General features: G+C 41.6%; 1 pseudogene; it reads right to left on the bottom strand.

Annotated features, from left to right (window-relative positions):
* The window catches only part of LOC126195684 (neural-cadherin-like), a 296,356-nt pseudogene that overhangs the window by 108,951 nt on the left and 169,273 nt on the right, over positions 1-18,132 (bottom strand).

Genomic DNA, 18,132 nt, shown 5'->3' with positions numbered 1-18,132 from the left:
GGGAAACTACAGCCGTAATTTTTCCTGAGGGCATGCAGCTTTACTGTATGAGAGGAGTTTGTGGCACAACTTGACAAGAAGAAGGGACCTGTTGGTAGGACATGTTCTGAGGCATCAAGGGATCACCAATTTAGCATTGGAGGGCAGCGTGGAGAGTAAAAATCATAGAGGGAGACCAAGAGATGAATACACTAAGCAGATTCAGAAGGATGTAGGTTGCAGTAAGTACTGGGAGATGAAGAAGCTTGCACAGGATAGAGTAGCATGGAGAGCTGCATCAAACCAGTCTCAGGACTGAAGACAACAACAACAGCAGCTTGCAATGTACGTGCTTGAGCATTGTCCTGCAAAATGATGGTCAGGTCCTGCAGAACATGTCATCACTTCTGTTTCTAAGCTGGCCATAGGTTGTTTCAAAGATGAACAGCATATAGATAGAAGTGATGACATTTTCTGCTGGACTTGACCATCATTTTGCAGGACAATGCTCAAGCACATACAGTGCAAGCTGTTACTGATTTGTTTGGCTGATGGGGCTGCTAAGTGCTATACCACCTACTGCACTCCCCTGACTTAGGCCCTCGTAAATTCAACTTGATTTCTAAACTGAAGGAAACACTTCACGGCATTCGCTTCAGAACTGCTACAAATTCGTCAGGCAACAGACCGCGCTGCTCGAACTGTCAACACAACTGGCACTGCTAAGAGTATCCTATGACTTCCACAGCGCTAGAAATGGGTTATACACAATGCTGGTGAGTACTTTGAAGGGCAGTAAAACTTTGAAACACGTATCTATTCTGTACGAGCTGTAAATAAATAGTTGACACTATTAAAGTTCTAACCCTCATAAATGTAACATATTTCATATACATAGGAAAAGAAACCTACTACTGTACAGCTACACTATTGATGACAGCATCTGCCATAAAATATTTAGGCATCACTATCCGGAGTGACCTTAAGTGGAATGACCATATAAAACAGATAGTGACACCAGACTCAGATTCATCAGAAGAATCTTAAGGAAATGTAACTCATCCACGAAAGAAGTGGCTTATAAGGCATTTGTTCACCTAATCCTTGAGTATTTTTCATCTATCTGGGATCCATATCAGGTAAGACTGATAGAGGAGATAGAGAAGATCCAAAGAAGAGTGGTGCGTTTCATCATGGGATCGTTTAGCTGGAGAGAGAGTGTTACTGACGTGCTAAACAAACTCCACAGGCAGATGTTACAAGAGAGATGTTGTGCATCACAGAGAGATTTACTATTGAAATTTCAGGACAGCACTTTTCAGGAGGAGTCAGACAACATATTACTTCCCACCACATACATCTCACCTATTGGCCACGAGGAGAAAATTCGAGAAATTAGAGCCAATACAGAGGCTTACCGACAATCATTCTTCCCACAAACTATTTGCGAGTGGAACAGGGTTGGAGGGATCAGATAGTGGCACTGAAAGTACTCTCTGCCACACACCATTAGGTGGCTTGCGGAGTATGATGTAGATGTAAATGTAGATGAATCGGCCACACTGGACCAAATGATTCAGTCTTACATTACTGGCCTCCAAGGTCACCAGACCTGACTTTATGTGATGGTTTATAAAAGACTCTGTTTATGTGCCTCCATTACCAACAACAATGAATGAATTTAGAGATTGCATAACAGCAGTTGTGGAACCTTAACTCACGACATGCTCACCACAGTAAGGGAACAATTTGAATTTTGCACTGACTTATGCTGTGTATCTCAAGAGAGGCATATTGAACACCTATGATAAGGTATGAAAAATAAAAAAAAACTTTTTGAGTTTCCTGTTCATAAAAAAAATCACAATCCATAACAAGAATGTTTATATGCATTACATGCAAAATAACAGCCAAGAAGCAGTGTCATCAGGATTCAGCAAGGGAACTTACCGTTTTGGAAGATCAGTCAAAAAAAGCAGTGAAAGCTATGTTCTTATCAACAATATGGAAATTTCTTTTCTTTTTGCTTTTTTCTTTAGCATAAAGCACCATGGCAGTAAACATTGATCGTTAATCACATGGCAGATAAACTTATTAGAAGAAATATAATATAATATCTAATTATAGTTTATATACCACTTATGGATTCATGAAACACAGTTTTTAACACAACCTTCCACAACAAAATTCATTCCATCCTAAATTATTTACTTTTGAGAGAAACTCAACTACTTATATTTTTAATAGGAAGGACATGGAAATGTTCTTTACCTGGTACTTATAAATTAATATATTTTTATTCCCAGGTTTCATCTTGTTGTCATTGACATCACCGATTATGATCCTCACTGTTGAGGTCCCTGTGAGTGGAGGATGACCAGAGTCTGTCACTAATATAGGTACAAAGTACTCATTCTGTTCTTCTCGGTCGAAAGACTTCAATGATGATATAATTGCAGAGCCTTGGCCATTAGCGCCTTCTGTTGAAAATATTTGAATTAGTGAACAAGTAATGCTGTTGAGGTACATTTATATGATGGGAAGCTACTTAGGAAATAACATAAATTTTCTTTAATAATCTATCAGTGCTGACTACTTTGAATAGTCTTTTGCTATTGTTGTTGTTGTTGTTGTTGTGGTCTTCAGTCCTGAGACTGGTTTGATGCAGCTCTCCATGCTACTCTATCCTGTGCAAGCTTCTTCATCTCCCAGTACATACTGCAACCTACATCATTCTGAATCTGCTTAGTGTATTCATCTCTTGGTCTCCCTCTACGATTTTTACCCTCCACGCTGCCCTCCAATACTAAATTGGTGATCCCTTGATGCCTCAGAACATGTCCTACCAACCGACCCCTTCTTCTAGTCAAGTTGTGCCACAAACTCCTCTTCTCCCCAGTTCTATTCAGTACCTCCTCATTAGTTATGTGATCTACCCATCTAATCTTCAGCATTCTTCTATAGCACCACATTTCGAAAGCTTCTATTCTCTTCTTATCTAAACTATTTATCGTCCATGTTTCACTTCCATACATGGCTACACTCCATACAAATACTTTCAGAAACAACTTCCTGACACTTAAATCTATACTCGATGTTAACAAATTTCTCTTCTTCAGAAACGTTTTCCTTGCCATTGCCAGTCTACATTTTATATCCTCTCTACTTCGACCATCATCAGTCATTTTGCTCCTCAAATAGCAAAACTCCTTTACTACTTTAAGTGTCTCATTTCCTAATCTAATTCCCTCAGCATCACCCGACTTAACTCGACTACATTCCATTATCCTCATTTTGCTTTTGTTGATGTTCATCTTATATCCTCCTTTCAAAACACTGTCCATTCCGTTCAACTGCTCCTCCAAGTCCTTTGCTGTCTCTGACAGAATATGACTAAAATGCAGACTGATGTGCACAAAACAACAAAAGTATGCATGTATTTATGAACTAAAAATACCAGAAATAATCACAATATCAGAAACATGCACTGAGAATACAAAACTATAGAGATAAGAGGAACACATCAATCCAAATAACAACTCATTTATCAGTAATTTGTAACACAGTAGTACTAATTCCACCTTCCCATCAACCATTACTTGTGTTTATTATAAGACACTATTAACATTTTTATCAGAATCTCTTAAATAAATGCTTTCCTTTATCTGTCAAAACATGTTTTTTTCAAGTTTGGAAAGCTCCTCTGCATTGCACACTGCAGAATTTTGAAGCAGCAGTGTCACTAGTATAATCCTACTAATATTTCTATACTTTCTCCTCTAGCACTGAGTTGACAGGATGAATAAAATGTAACACTGTATTCCGCTACTATACATTACTTAGTTTAAAAGAAAATGAGTTTACAGCAACACCATGTCACAGTACCTTAATGACAGAAGCATATATTTCTGTTGTAATAATCAATTAAAAATGGTTTGTTGTATCTGTTTCTTCAGCATGGCTACTCAAACTTAGAAAAAAAAAGGAGTATTCCAAAGGTAAGGAGGAAGATAGTGTCAAGAAGCTCCCTATTCTCATTTGAGCTATATACCAGCCATACGCTGCAGTTTATCCACTATTTTTAAACATCAATAGTTTGTATTGAATAATATTAATATAATTAACACACTTTGAGATATTAAGTATTTTAAAATTTGAGATTTATGAAATTCAGTTTTCATGCCAAGAAAAAAGTGCAGAATTCCTTGTGATTTTATGAAATTCCTGATATTCCCCTGATTTTTCCAGGTAAAATGTAATTCCTTGAGAATTCCAGGTTTTCCAGAAGAATCAACACCCTGTTCTTTATTTATTTATTTAAATTTTCTTTGTGTGGAGCCATCGTAATGATGGCTTTTGCAAATGTCAGACTTAATATTATGGTTATATTTATACTTATAAAATACACTATATTCTGTAGCTATTGCTTCTTATGTCTATTTTTTACATTTATCACATTACAACTGATATGCTAATGCCTCATGTTACAATCACTATCTTAAAATTCATTGAAAGAATATAAACATTTTTCTATTAGAAAAGATTTTAATTTTGTTTTAAATACATTTCCTGTGTACATTCTTAGAGAGTTTGGTAGCTTGTTATACCAAATCAAACTACTGATATATGGACTTCTATCAGTCATTTTTAACGTTGTTCTGTTACAGAAATAGTTACAATTTGTTCTAGTGTTGTGATCGTGTACATCACTGCCCTTGATAGCTTCTGTTGGTTGACTTATAAAAAATACAACTATTTTGAAGATGTACAGAGAATATATTGTCAGATATTCGTGCTGTACAAACACTTCACAACATGAATCTCTATGTCCCATCACATGTATAAGTCTTATTGCTCTTTTCTGTAGTAGTAGTATTCTTTTTAAATGTACATCAGCTGCACAGCTCCATAGTTCAATTCCGTAATTGAGAAAGGGGTAAAGTGTCACATAATATACTAATTTCAGTGCTTGGCTAGGAATTATCTTTGCGAGCTGGCTGAGGAGATATATGGCACTACTGACTTTTCCGCATATGAAATTAATGTGCTATGTCCACCGCAAATTTTCATCAACATATACACCCAGGAATTTACAGTTACCATTTTTTGTTGCGGAGATATTACACACACTATTCATATTGTTGTGATGAGAACTGCCTGTTTTAAATGTCAGTAGTTGAGATTTGGTGACTTTCACCTTGAGTCCCTGATCATTGAAGTATTTTGTTACTTCTGTTGCACCACTAGTAGCAAGAGATTCATAAAGTAAATACTTTTATATTTGTATCTGATGCACTTTCCAGTTGTTTATACAGTGCTGCCGTCTGAGACTTACACTGTGAACTCAGTGGTACAGAGGCTGCCTTTTCTGTAATGTGTGCATGCATTATGTCTCGTGTTTTTGCAACTGGTTGGTAATTAAAACATTGTCGTTACTCTAAATGAGAATCAGTGCTGTTTTAATGTGACTCCCTTATCAACTTATGGGCCTCGAGTTGGCAGCTCTATGCTAGGCAAGATGTGTGAATTTTTGTGCTGTCATGAAGATAAGTTATTTACATTATAACAGTTAGCTTAGTACAGATTACCCTTTAAATATGTGTATTAGTGTGTTTTTTAAGCTTAATATTGAAGTTTTAACTTTTATTTACATATTATTTCAGAAAACATGAAAAGATCATAAAGTTGGGTTGTATTGCCTAATCACGATATTATTACACTTGGCCTCCCATGGCTATTATTGGAAACATGCTGTGATACTACAGTAAACAAGTTCAGTGGTGACTAAGAAAAACAGATTACATTGTGAATGATTTCACAACAGTTGTGCACATACTATCAAGTGGTTGAGTGTGTCCTTGTGAAATATTACGATAGAAACTCATGAAACGCTGATCGAAGTGCCCTCACTCCCATAATAATGTGGTAAACTAATGCTCATACTTTTGTCTACATTTTGGTGCATTAATCTTACAGAATCCACTTTCATTGTTATATTCTTCTATCCAGCATAAATTGCTGGATTTTTGAGTGTACCCACTCAAAAATAAGTTCACATTTCTGGAAAGTAGAATAAATCTTGTTGTCTGATTTGCAAACATTTGCACTTGTTGTTTGTTTACATACAGTTTGCATAAATTAAAAGTTACATTTTATTCTGAATAAGCTAATTAACAGATGCTGTAGTTAAGTGAGTGAGGAATTCTTGTTTTATGATGAAATAATTAACTTATTACATTATTTCATACACCTTTAGTGCTAACTTATATGCCTAATTTTTGTGGCTTGCAAATAATGAATATTTGTGTAATGTAAAGTGTGGAAAGTGATTTTATTCTATTTTTAAGTGTTTAATCTGTGCTGCAATGTGTCATAAGTATGGATGTTGTTGTAGGGTAGTCAGACAGGGAGTGGTATGTGTAGATTGTGGATTGGAGTTTTCTGAGGTGATTGTATTGGGGAACAGAATGGGGAACTCATTGAGGCTGTCCCATGGAACTGTAGGCTCCAGGGGGGGGGGGGGGGGAACGAAGAAGAAAATCACTGAACAGGAGGAAAAAATTTGTGCCCTTTAGGCAAGACTGGAACACATGAAATTTGAACTAGATAGGTTGAAGAGGGAAACAAGATGGTGGGGACTGGAATGGTAACAAGCAATGGATAAAAGGGGAAAAGCTCTTCCACTTCTTCATTTACATTTGAACATACTATATTGAGTAAATTTGACTTGTTACCTGAAGTAGGATGGGCAGAGCCTCACCCAGATGTAGGTCACAGGAACGTGGAGTAGACTTCTAGCAAAGAAACTAAGTGCAGGTTGCTACCAAAAGAGAGCAGGAAGAAAACAGTCTTGCTGCTAGGTACATGGCTACCATGGCAGGGGTGTAGGCCAAATGGTACAGGGCAAATCAGGGACAGGGTACCAGGTCACAAGTATTGTGAAACCAAGTGTTAACCTTAGCCAGATAACAGAGGACATAGAAAATTTGTGCAAATATTTTGACAAAGAGGGATTAAGTTATCATAGTAGGTGGAGCATGGAACAGCCTGACTAAGGACACTAATTACAGGACTAGTGGTGACATCAATAAAATATGAGTAGCAACTTCACACACAAATGTGAGTTTTGTAGAAGTCCCGCAGCACCACGACCAGCCCTGAATTAGCACAGCTGCGAGCCATGTGAACATAATGTTGAGCAGGCTACTGCTGACAGAAATGAAATCTCATATGAATAAAGTGCCTGATGCTACAATTTGGAGATGAAAATATACTAGACATGGATAGCACATGAAAAGGAGAGGGAAAGACAGGTTGGCTGAGCTTCTTGTAGAAAAGGTTTGGGAGGGGGGGCAGGGGGGGGCGGCATCATCACAAGAAGCAAGAAACCTGTGGTGTTATTGGTGTCAGAGAGGTACCTTTTTTAGATTAGGATCAGGATTCTGGCAACCCATTTTTAATTATGTCAAGATGACAGAAGAGCCCCTCAAAATGATTAAGAATGTACAGAAAAGGAAAGTTAGTTTATTTCATCAGAATATTAGAGGATTGAGTAATAAGGTAGACGGGCTTCTTGTCAATTTCGAAAATTTAGATAGCTCTGTGAAGATAGATATCCTGTGCTTGTCTGAGAACCACATAACCATAGAGTTAGATTACACTTTAGCATCTCACTCACGTAGTACTAATGTGTAAAAAGTAGGCGTTGTTATACATATTAAGACAAAAACACAAGTTCAGAAACATTGAGACAAGTAGGTTTTGTAGTGATCCGCACATACAGGGTAACAATTATAGTACTATATTAAATAAAGTCCTCATAACTTCTGAACGGTTTGGGTTAGGATGTTCAAACTGCACAGTTGGCCATGGGACATGGTGGGAATTAGGATGCACTGTATGGCTTGGTTTAGCAATGAAGCCCACTTTCATTTGGATGGGTTTGTCAATAAGCAAAATTGGCAGATTTGGGGGACTGAGAATCTGCATTTCATGATCAAGAAGTCTCTTCACCCTCAATGGGTGACTGTGTGGTGTGCAATGTTCAGTCATGGTATAATCGGTGCCATGCTCCTGGAGGGCACAGTGGCTACCAAATGGAACGTGAAGGTTTTGGAAGATGATTTCATCCCCATTATCCAAAGTGGCCCTGATTTCGACAAGATGTGGTTTCTGGAAGATGGATCTCAACCCCATCAAAACAGAAGAGTGTTTCATGTCCTGGAGGAGCACTTTGGGGACCGCATTCTGACTTTGGGGTATCCAGAGGCCATTCACATGGATCTCTATTGACTGCCACATTCTCCAGATCTGAAGACATGTGACTCCTTTTTGTGGGGATATTGTAAAGACAAGATGTACAGCAATAACCCCAAAACCATTACTGAGCTGAAAACAGCCATTCAGGAGGTCAGCGACAGCATCGATGTTCCGACACTTCAGCGGGTCATGCAGAATTTCACTGTTTGTCTGTGCCACATCATCTCCAATGATGACAGGCATATTGAACATGTCATAACCTAAATATGAACATCTGCTGTGATGTTTACGTGTTGAATAAAGTGTGTGCACAGCGTAGTTTGTAACTAATTTATATTTTTGCATATAATTCAGTAATTGTTATCCTGTAGAAGCATCTGATTGTGAATTAATACTGAAAAATAATTTACTTCTAATTGTAACTGTATGTAGATCCCCACTGGGAAATTTTGAACTGTTTACAAGAAATTCAGATTCCTTACTATGCAATCTGTCAGACAACAGCAAACAGTTTGCAGGCTGTGGTGGCTTCAATGTTGATTTTCTAAAGCATTTTGATATGAATAATGATCTGCAAACATTATTTGTATCCTACAATTTCAGCTCAGCAATTGATTTTCCAACATGGACAGATAAAAAAGTTGATAATATTTTCTTTTGGGAAGCTCAAAGCACGGAAATATCTGTATACCCAGTAACAAACACTTTCTCTGATGGTGATGCATAGTTAATCACCATAAATAAGACAACACCTTACCAGTGATTTTTCTCAGTGGAAATCACTTAGAATAATTAAAGTCTTTTGTACAAATGTGTTAACAACAGTTTACAAGAGACTTGGGATGATATTTATAACGAGCTGCAGACTACAAAAAATAGGGAGGAAATTAGTAATTATGTCAACAGAATTAAGGCTACAAGGAAAGCAGTGAAATGAGAGACAGGACAACCTGCCACAGAACAGTTAACATCACTATTGAACTGATAGGTAGGGCTATAAATAGATATCTATAGGCAGCAAATATTTTTAATAATAATTTTTAAATGTAGTAGAAAGTACACGGACAAACAGTTCAAGACGAAAATTACAGCAGTATGTTGAAAAGCATCTCTCATAAAATCGAGTCATTTGGATGTATCACCATTTCACCTCCTGAAATTAAGAAAATTACATAGTCTCTCAACAATAGCTCATCTGGATTTGATGGTGTTTCCCACTGAGCGCTAAAGATTTGTTCAGGGCACTGTCTCATCTGAAGTATGTACCACATTACTAACTTAAGTAATTTTTGCAGAGAGACTGCCTATTTAAGAAAGATGATAGGGGAGATCTCAATAACTACTGACCTGTTTCACTAATGACATCAGATTCCAAAATTTTTGAGAAGGTGATGTATTCTAGAATAGTATGAGGCGTGTTTTTTTTTTAAGTAAGTTCCATTTTGAAATTAAAAAAAGACATGCTAAGATACCTCAATAATTTTATTTTTACATGAAAGCCTGTACCTTAATCTACTATACTACATAATTTCTGTCAATGTTGAGGCACTTGTAATAATGTTGTACCAGTTTTTGAATACCCTTCCCATAGAAACATGCTGCCTGACTTGTTAACCACTGCATCACCACTGTTTTGACTTCGTCATCATCTTGAAGATGCTGACCGCCCAGGAGTTTCTTCAAGTGCAGGAACAGATGGTAGCCACTGGACACAAGATAGGGGCTGTACGGAGGATGATCTAGAGTTTCCCATCAAAAACATGTGATGAGATCTTTGGTCTGATTTGCCACATGCGGACAGGCATTGTCTTGCACCAAAACGATGCCCTTGCTCAACTTCCATGGACAGTTGCTTTGATTCTGGTGTGACTTAGGCCACCCATGTTTCATCACCCATAGCAGTTTGGCTTAATAAATCATCACTGTCATTGTGGTACCGCTCAAGGAAAGTCAATGCACTGTCTAAACGTTTGGTTTTGTGCACATCCTTCAACATTTTTTGTACCCAACGTGTGCACAATTTTCGGTAATTCAAGTGCTCGGTCACAATGCCATACAAAACACTACGAGAAACATTAGGGAAGTCATCCTGCAAGGAGGAAATCATAAAGCGTCTGTTTTCTCTCACATTATTGTCCACTTCCTGCACCAAACTTTCATTAATGACCGAAGAATGCCCACTCCGTCGTTCATCATGCACATTTGTGTGGCCATCTTTAAATGCTCTCATAATGTTTTCTCTGTAAATTGCACAGATCTCACGGTGAATATTGATCACTTTTAGGCCTTTAGTACTAAGAAATCTTATAACAGCCCGTACTTCACAGTCGGCAGGACTCACGATTATCAGAGGCATCTTAAATACTCAGTACACAATGTAAACAAGGAAGAATCAGACTGTAATGGTGTCAGTGTGTAGATTAAGTTACAGGCTTTCATGTGAAAATAAAGTTATTGAGATATCTTAGCACATCTTTTTTTATTTCAAAACAGTACTTACTTAAAAACACACACCTCGTATTTCACCTGAACGACAATAATGTCATTAGTAAATCATAGTTCAGATTTCATAAGACTTGGTCAACTAAGAATGCCTTTTACATGTTCACTCACCAAATTCTACCCCATCTAGGGGTAGTACAGCAATGATTTGTGTGACACATAGCAAGGAAATAACAAATGAGGTGGAAACTTTGAAATCCTTAGATGTCCATATTGATGATAATTTAAACTGAAAAAAAAAACACATTCTGAAACACCTAAAACAACTTAGTTCAGCCACATTTGCACTTTGAATCTTTGTCAATCTCGGGGACAGAGAAATTAGTAATTTGACATATTTTGCGTATTTTCATTCAATAATGTCTTATAGAATAATGTTCTTGTGTAACTCATCTTGGTCAAAAACATGCTGTAAGAAAAAATTTGTACCACTCAGCCACTATCTTCTTGTAAACATCTATTTAAGGACTGTTCCATTAAGTTTCGGGTGTGCAGCCACAAGAAATCTCCTTCTTCTTCTAATATTTCGGCTGTGAAACGTTCAGCCATCTTCAGAGTGAGCCGCAAGACTGCTGCTCCAGTGCTTGCTTCGTCCCTTTATACTGTTGTACTGCGCGACTGCGCATGCGGCCACAGATGCAACTGCGCCAGAGACGTTGGTCGGCGGCAGAGACGTGCATAATACGCGAGTTGTATCTATGACTCCGCAGTTGATCTTTGTTGGCATATCGATATATCATTGTGAGCTGCACTGTGACGACGTCTTTGCAAGTTTATTACAGCAAGTGCCAGATTCCAGGATTTATCAAGATTGAAACCACTGTCTCTGTTAATTAAGTTCGTCGTCAAGTGAATTTCAATTGCCTCCTTTACTATCGAGTCCCAAAATGACGATGTAGTTGCCAAAATTTCGACATCGTCATACAACATACTGTGACCATTATCAATACAGTGCTCTGCCATGGCCGACTTGTTAGGTTGTAAAAGTCGTGTGTACCTCTGGTGTTCTGTACATCTTTCTTGGACAGTACGAGTTGTTTGTCCGATTACAGTTCCACTGCATTGCTTAGGTCACAAGGACATCCCTTTTGTTTGGACAGATAAGTGCCAAGATGCTTTTTAAAAATTTAAAGATGCATTGCTCAGTAATCGATGGTTGGTTCACTTTGATCTTGACAAACCAGTTGCGTTGCAAGATAACGTTTCCTCTTACAGAATCGATGCAGTGCTTTTGCACAGGTTTGGTGATAAAAACAGGATTATTGCTTTCGCATAGTATTGTCCAAAGATCAGTGTAACTATTCACAATTACAGAAAGAGGCATTGACTATCATGTATAGTGTCACCAAATTCCACCACTATTTTAAGGCAGAACATTCCACTTAGTAAAGGATCACAAGCCACTGTAGTCCTTGTTTCACGCAATGAAGCCAATTCCTGTATGAACTGCCCAAAAATTGCAAAGATGGGCTTTGCTGTTGTCTCAATACCAGTACAAAATTGTGTATCATCTGACAGCTCAACATGGTAACGCGGACATACTTTCATGTCTTCTGACTGGCCCTGATACAGACTTTGATGCTTGTGCTGTGTTGTCACATCAATGCTCACAATTCTCAATTGCTTCAATTCTTCCCTCTGAACTGTAAGAAAATTGCACAGGCCACGAAAGCTGATTCAAATTTGAACATTTTGCTAAAATACACTCGCACATCCTGGTCTCATTCATTGCATAGCATAAAGAACTCTTTAGTGTGCTGATAATTTGCACATCAGCATAGCCTTGCTATACACAGAGGTGTGATTCTTGTTCAAAATGACAGTGGACAGTCACATGTGTTGATCTACAAAACTTTGCAAAAAGGAGTGTTGCAGTTACTTCACCAAGGACACTGGGGGATTGTTCGTACAAAACAGTTAGTGCACAAACTCTGTACTTGGCAGGGTATGGACACCCAAATAGAAGAGATGATGTCACAATGTCACACAAGTGTGGCAAATCAGTCTGCTCTGCCACATAGACTTTATGGGACCTTTTTGGAACTTACAATGGTTGATAGTGGTAGACCCTTCAGCAAGTTTCCCTTTGCTGTGCTCATGAAGTCGACAATGTCATGTAGCACAGTTGAGCCTTGTGCTCTATTTTTTACCTCGAATGTTTGCCTGAAGTCACAGCAGCAGACTATGGCCCTCAGTTCACATCACACAAATTTGAAACATTCTGTGAATGCAATGGCGTACAGCATCTAACTAGTGCACCGTTCCATCCACAGTCTTAAGATGAAGCGGAATGTTTTGTCAGAACCTTCAAGCAGCAGATGGCCAAGCTTTACACCACACACACCAGGGATCAAGCATTGCAACTGTTTCTCCCTTCCTATTGTTCACATCCACGCGATGCACCATCAACAGCGTAATTGCTTCATGGCCGATGCCATCGGACACTGCTCCACCCTCTTCAGCATCCAGCACTGAAGGAAGGCTGCAAGTATTGCTTTGCTTCACACGATATTGTGTTTTTCAGGATTTATAATGGCAGTAAATGGTGGGTGCAAGGCGAGATCCTTCGTCGACTTGGTGCATGCATATATCTCATTTCAGGTCCAAAAAGATTGCAGCACCAACATCACAGTCAAATTTGCCACTGTCATGTGTATGGTGATCCTTCTGTATCTCTTCCCCAGACTGATGGATCCCGAGGACAGTGCAGCCACAGCAGCTGCCGGAGGGTGTCATCATGACACCACCGTGGGGCAACCCCATGGAGACAGAGCCTTTGCGTCTTCTGATTCCTCTCGTCCTTCCGATGTTATGGCATACAGTCAAGTGTCAGCATGCCAGTCAGGAATGACAAGGAAGAGAAGGCTGTGAGAAGAAGTCAGACAATCACATGCTGGCTGACCTCCCTTGCAGGACAACAACATGACAGCAGTGGCCCCTAGTTGAAGAGGACATAAGTGCCACAACCGACTGATGATGGCCCAGTTCTACTGAAGTGTCAACGATAGCAACTTGGATAGCAGTGTCTACGACAGTGACTTCAAGAGCTGTTTAGGAAAGACTTTTGTCAGTTAGAGATAAGCAGTCACTGCAAAGATTGAGTATTTTCTATGTTGCTCTTTGCTTGCGACACATCTGTGTAATTGCCAAAGTATTGTAATTTTCTTTTTGTAAATAAACTCATTAATACAATTTGTTTGATTGTTTGTCAAGTGAACCAAATATGCAGGCTTCCAAGACACAAAAATTATAAATTAGTATGCAAATAATCCATGAAACATAAGACTAGCTAACCTTAAAATGACAGAAAATGACATGATAAAAATTACAAAACTCAAAGGCATTGAGAACTGGCTGGCCTAGAAATTTGAAGTGTGTCTAACTTCAAGTGCCACTGGAGCTAGGGATATTGTCACAGGTCAAACAATTAAACCAATGTGTAATGTTGGCATGAATGCTCCAGCAGGATAGGCATATGGAAAGGATCTCACAGTGTGAAAAAACATGGACAAGGCATTGCTGTTCAGAAAATTGCCATAATGTCAACTGAGGAGAAGCCACTGCTACATGTTATTAACTGTAAATTTTCATTTGCCTTGTGGACCAAACTTCTTTCAGTTTACAAACAGAAAAGCAATGTAAGCATACATTTACTCCAGCAATGATGGTACAACTTAAAAATGGATCTTTCGAAGGACATTGTAGTAACACGGTTCACGTTTTCCGTCGCACTTCAGAGTAGACCGGGAACTGTCTCATAGGCATGCCCGATGTGAACTGACTGGGCATGGCCTGTGCTGCCTGAGTTGTTGTTGTTCCGCTGGCAGAGGTTGCGGCCCAATTCTCGCGTGCCCTCTGGTGGACGGGACTCTATTTGCGGCAACTACCGTCCGTGACGTGCCGTGCCAATGTGCGCCTCCCGCAATCTTTGTGGTGGCTACTGCACTCCTCCTCCTTCGGGGGGTGAAACCACTGTGATCCACTGCGTCAGAAGGTGGAGCGTCGTGCAGGAGTGATGACCTCCACGTCCATCGGAAGGCTAGAGTCGAGGGGATCTGCCAACCCTCGAGTCGGAACCTTCGAATACGGCTGGAAGTGACCCACACGAAGAGGCCCCCGTCGTCCCACCACCAGAACCCGGGACAGAACGGGAGACAGGCCATCGAACTCTGGATCCTGGTCCACCCCGGGAGGGGCAAGACTCAGTGGCGGGGGCGATGGGGAAGGGACACCACAGGTGAACCAGCCTCCTGAGAAACCGGGCCTGCGAGGGGGGCCGGCTCTCGCTGGGGCATCGCTAATGATGGCGATGCCGGTGCTGGAGCTACTGGAGGCTGCCAAGGCTGAGAGCCATCACAGTGCGGCGGAATCACAGGGGGGAGGGGTGGTAGCGTCCCCTGAGAAACCAACACAGGTGCCGGCAACGGGGAAGCCGGTGCCCGAGGGGTCGGAGGGTGGGTGCCCAAACGTGGACGTAGCTGATTTTGGTGACGACGTACCTCCCGGTCCCCCGTCTGCAAGGTATAGAGCCGGCGGCCATTTCGGCGCAGGACCATCGCCGGTATCCAATGTGGATTGCGACCAAACCCACATGCCCAGACCGACATACCTGGTGGAAAGCCGGGAACTCCATTTTGCGAAGACTGGCGAGGACCGGGCCGACGGAGGTGCAGCAGAGTCCTAGCATGGCACCCGTGGAGGAGCTCTGCGGGGCTGCGTTCTCCCATAGGTGTGGTCCGGTATGCCGTCAGGAAAAACGTCAACGCCTCCTCCGCAGGAAATTCGTGCACATACTTTTTCATCTGTGTCTTAAATGTGTGTACCATGCGCTCGGCTTCCCCATTCGATTGTGGATGAAAGGGGGGAGAGCGAACGTGCCGAATACCGAAGCGCCTACAAAAATCCTGTAAGGTCTGCGACATAAACTGAGGTCCATTGTCCGAGACCAGGGTGACTGGCAGACCTTCCACAGAAAAGATTTTAGCTAGTGCCTGGATTACAACCTCTGAAGTGGTTGAGGAGCAGCGAACTACAGATGGAAATCGGGAATAAGCATCAATGACAATGAGCCAAAAGCCATTGAGAAACGGACCCGCAAAATCAATGTGAACACATTCCCATGCCTGGGTTGCAGGCGGCCATGAAGAGAACGCTGACCTGGGAGATGCCTGTTGGCTCGCACACTGGGAACAGGCGGACACCAAGTGCTCAATTTCTCTGTCAATACCGGGCCAGTACACACGTCTGCGAGCCAAGGTTTTTGTACGGGAAACACCCCAGTGCCCCTCATGTAATAATGTAAGGACTTCCCTTCGCAAACTTGCAGGAACAACCACGCGAGGAGCTGTATCATCGGTAGCCAGAAGGAGAACTCCTCCCAAGACAGAGAGGTGGTCTCGTAGAACAAAATAATTACGAAGAGGGTCCGAGGCCCGGCCTGGAGGTCGGGATGACCACCCCTGCTGAATAAGGCGAACTACTTGCCGGAGAGCCGGGTCCGCTGTCGTTTCCCTGGCGACTCTAGAACTAGTGATCGGGAAGCCATCAACCGCTTGGCGGGACGCCACATCCAAATGAAAACACATAATCTCCTCTCGATCGAACATAGGATCCGGGCCCACCAGAAGACGGGAAAGAGCGTCTGCTTTGGCATGCTGTCTGGTAGGGCGAAAATGAATGTCATAATGATACTTAGAGAGGAACATGGCCCAGCGCTGTAGTCTGTGGGCCGCCCTATCCAGAATCTGAGAGGCAGGGACAAATAACGATATTAACGGCTTATGGTCAGTGATTAACTGAAACTTCGTGCCATACAAGAAAGGGTGAAACTTGGTAACAGCGTAGACAATGGCCAAAGCCTCTTTTTCCACCTGGGAGTAATGGGCCTGTGCAGGACTAAGAGTTTTAGATGCAAACGCCAGTGGCTGCTCGGAACCATCTGCATTGCGATGGGCCAGGACCGCGCCCACTCCATACTGCGAAGCATCTGTAGCCAGGACCAACGGCTTATGGGGGTCAAAAGTAGCCAAACACGGCGCTGACGTGAGGAGGCCTTTCAACGAGGTGAACGCTCGTTCGCATGCAGGCGACCAATCAAAAGGAACACCCTTGCGCAGAAGGCAGTACAGGGGGCGGGTGATGGTGGAAGCCCTGGGAATGAACCGGTGGTAATAGGCAATCTAGCCTAAAAAAGCTTGTAACTCCTTCAGCGAAGCGGGCCACGGAAGGTCGACAATACCTTGGACCAAACTTCCTAGCGGTTGGACGCCATGCTGAGAGATTGTGTAACCCACATACTCAATGGACGGTTGGAAGAAGTTTGACTTACGCAGGTTGCAACGCAAGCCCACGGACCTGAATTTGAGAAAGAGGGTGCGAAGGTTGTGCAAGTGTTCCTTGGTGCTGCGGCCCGTGACAATTATGTACATGTAATTAATACAATGAGGGATTGTCGACGTGATGTGCTCAAGATAACGCTGGAATATCGCCGGGGCACTGGATATTCTGAAGGCCAACCGCTGGTATTGGTAAATGCCAAACGGGATGTTGACAACCGCCAGCCGATTGGAGTCCTCATCAAGAGGTATCTGATGATAAGCCTCCGAAAGATCGATTTTCAAAAAACATTGGCCTCCCACCATGGCGGAGAACAATTCATCAGCACGAGGCAAAGGATAGGTGTCCACCACCAATTGGGAATTAATGGTGGCCTTGAAATTGCCACAAAGACATAATTTTCCCGAGGGTTTCCTGACAATAATGAGGGGTGAAGCCCACTCACTAGAAGAAATGGGAAGAACGACCCCTAGGGCTGTCAGCTGGTCTAGCTCTTCTTTTACCTGAGGGGGGAGAGCCAAGGGGATCTGCCTCGTGCTCAGAAAATGCGGGCGAGCCGATGCCTTCAACATTAAGTGAGCATCAAAGTCTGAAACACACCCCAGGCCCTCCTCAAAGATATCCGGAAAGTCAGAGACCAAAGATTCTAATGATTGATAGGGAACATCTTCGGAGACCAACTGTATTGTGTCAGTGATAGAAAACCCGAAAGCTTGAAAGGCATCCAAGCCAAAAAGGTTAGTGGAGCTTGCATCACTGACAACAATAAAAGTAATATGCCGAGTGACTGATTTGTAAGTCACATTGGTAGTGAATTGACCCAGTAGGGGAATGAACTGTTTACCATAACCGCGTAGACGCCGGTAAACTGGCGCCAACGGGGGCGACCTAAGGTCGGAATAAGTTTGTGCATTCTACATCTACATCTATACTCTGCGAGCCACCTTACGGTGTGTGGCGGAGGGTACTTATTGTACCACTATCTGATCCCCCCTTCCCTGTTCCATTCACGAATTGTGCGTGGGAAGAACGACTGCTTGTAAGTCTCCGTATTTG

This window comes from Schistocerca nitens, chromosome 7 (assembly GCF_023898315.1).
Source record: "Schistocerca nitens isolate TAMUIC-IGC-003100 chromosome 7, iqSchNite1.1, whole genome shotgun sequence".
Taxonomy (NCBI): Eukaryota; Metazoa; Arthropoda; class Insecta; order Orthoptera; family Acrididae; genus Schistocerca; species Schistocerca nitens.
Note: the sequence above shows the minus strand (reverse complement) of the source record. Positions and strands in the feature narration are given on the sequence as shown.